Genomic DNA, 2999 nt, shown 5'->3' on the forward strand with positions numbered 1-2999 from the left:
AAGAAATGGAAAAATACCTTGTGCTCATGGATTGAAAAATTAAAATGTTCATACTGTTCAAAGCAATATATAGATTCAATTGAAACTCTACCAAAACCTCAATGACATAATAGCATTCTTCACAGAGATAGAAAAACAACCCTAAAATTAATATGAAACCATTAAAGACCCCAAATATACAAAACAATTCTGAGAAAGAAAAAGTTAGAGGAATCACACCTTTTGATTTAAAATTATGTTACAAAGACACGGTAATAAAAACAGTATCATACGAATATAAAGAGATAGGGAGACCAGTGGAACAGAATAGAGAACACTGAAATAAAACATATGACCAATTAATTTTTGAGAAGAGCACCATGAGGACATAGTGAAATGGTCTTTTTAATAAATGGCTCTGGTAAAACTGAATTTCCACATGTAAAAGAATGAAATTATACAATTATCTTATAATTCAAAAAATCAACTCAAAATGGATAAAAGACTAAGCATAAGATTAGAAACTATAAAACTCCTAAAGAGAACACAGGCCACGAAATCAGAAATAAATAAATTGGACTACATTAAACTAAAAAGCATCTACACAGCAAAGGAAACATTCAACAAAAAGAAAAAGTAGCCTACAGATTAGCAAAAATATATTTGCAAATCCTATATCTAAGGTTAATATCAAAAATGTATAAAGAACTCATACAATTCAATGGAAAAAACAACCCAATTTTTTTAGATGTCAAAATATCTTAACATACACTTCTCCGAAAGAGACATAAAAATTACCAATAGATACATGCAAAGGTGCTCCTCCTTAAACATCCAGGAGATACAAATCAAAACCACTATGAGACACTATATTAGTCACAATAGCCAAGATATGGAAAAGGTGTGTTTATGGAAAAGCAAAAAGACACAATATGGTGGAGTGTGTGAGTGTGTGTATGTATGGGTAATAGAAAAGTTTTCATCTCTAAAAAAGACCAATATCTTGCCATTTGCCAAAATGTGGATGACCCTAGACAACATCATGCTAAGTGAAATAAGTCAAATCCAGAGAGAAAAATCTTGCATGGTCTCACTTAAATGTGGAATCTTAAAAAAAAAAAAAAAATTGAAATATACAGAGAGAAAACAAAATGGCAGCCATTTGGGGTGGGAATTCAGGGGAGAAAAGGGTAGATGTAGGTCAAATGATACAAAGCAACAGATATGTAAGATGAATAAAGTGAGAGAGCTAATGATCTAATGTTAAGATCAAGAACTAACAAAATTATACTGTACTTGAGATTCATGCTGAACGAGGTGATTTTAGCTGCTCTTGTCACAGAAAACAAAAATGTAAGTAACTGTGAGATGATGGATCTCAGAATACAAATAAATAAAATGCACTTACATTCTTGAATACTTAAAACAAATGGAAAATCCAACTATAAACTATAAAACTTAATAAAACAGCATTAAAAATGTTATACATTCAATAAATTTAATTTTTAAAATGTATAGTATTTCTATTATGAAAAGTAACAGTTTGGTAAGCTTAAGAATGGCTCACCAAAAGACATCAGTATTCTAATCTCTTGAACTCATGAATATTTTCTTATATGATAAAAATGGTCTTTGGATATATGATTAAGGTAATGATATTGAGATGGGGACCTTATCATCCTGTGTTATTTGGGGTGGGTCCTAAATGGAATCACTTGTGTCCCTATGAGAGAGAAGGGGAGAGAGATGCACATTTGACACAGAGGAAAAGGCAATGTCAAGACAGACAAATTTCAGGATATTGGCCTTAAAGACTAAAGTGATGCGGCCATAAGCTAAATAATGCTGGTAGCTCCCAGAAGCTTGATGACAAAAGGACCTCCAGATAGTGGCCCTGGTTTCAGCCTAGTGAAAGTAGGCTTGTGACCTTAGTTTCAACCTAGTGAAATTGATTTTGGACCTCTGGCCTCTAGAGCTGTTTGAGAATAAATGTCTTTTTAAGTAGTCCAGTTTGTGGTAATTTGTTACAGCAGCTACAGAAAACTAATATGTATAGAGATGTGTAATATGTGTAAATATAAATATGTGGTTTTATAGATCAAAAGTAAACAGTGTTAAAATATTGATTTTCTTGAAAAATTGACCTTTATAGTCAACATAATTGCTACAAAAATCCCAGATCATGTTTTAGGAATTGATAATCTGATTCTAAAATGTATATGGAAATATAAAGGTCTAGGAAATTCCAAAACTATTCTCCAACAATGAACAAAGCCAGAGGAGTCATGGTGCCAGATATCAGGATATATCAACAAACTATGAAATTTAAGACTATGTGGAAATAAAATAGAGAGCCCAGAAAGAGACTGGGAAACAGACAAGGGTAACACTGCAGGACAGTACGGAAGAGCACTCTCTCTCATAGGTAGTACAAGGTATCTACATGGAAAAAGTGAGTCAACCCTCATTCTATACACTGAAATCAACCGCAGATGGATGGTAGATCAGAACAAAGGATGGTAGATTGGAACAGGAAAGATTAAACACCAAAGCCTTGAGAAGCATAGAACATCCTCATGACTTTGGGGTAGCCAAATGTTTCTTAAACCATATATAAATGGAGGTTCTTAATCTTAACACTGTCTGCTTTCCATTAAAAGAGATTATTCAGAGAATAAAATGTTTGCTCTTATTTATTTTTTTATTTTTTTTGGCCGGGGCTGGGTTTGAACCCACTGACTCTGGTATATGGGGCCGGCATCCTACTCCCTGAGCCACAGGCACCGTCCTCAGAGAATAAAATGTGAACAAAGAAAGTATGATTCATGTCTTATCCTACAAAATAGTCACATCAGAATATAAAAAGAATTTCTACAAATCAGTAGGAAAAAGGCCAATGGGAAAAGGGGCGAATCCCTTTCCAACGGGAAAAGGGGCAAATGCTGAGTGGGCTCAACCTATGCCTCTCAGATCTGTTTTCCATTCATGCATATTGGATCCTGTAGGCTTTCAATTCTTGA

The sequence above is a fragment of the Nycticebus coucang genome, chromosome 17 (genome assembly GCF_027406575.1).
Source record: "Nycticebus coucang isolate mNycCou1 chromosome 17, mNycCou1.pri, whole genome shotgun sequence".
Classification (NCBI taxonomy): domain Eukaryota; kingdom Metazoa; phylum Chordata; class Mammalia; order Primates; family Lorisidae; genus Nycticebus; species Nycticebus coucang.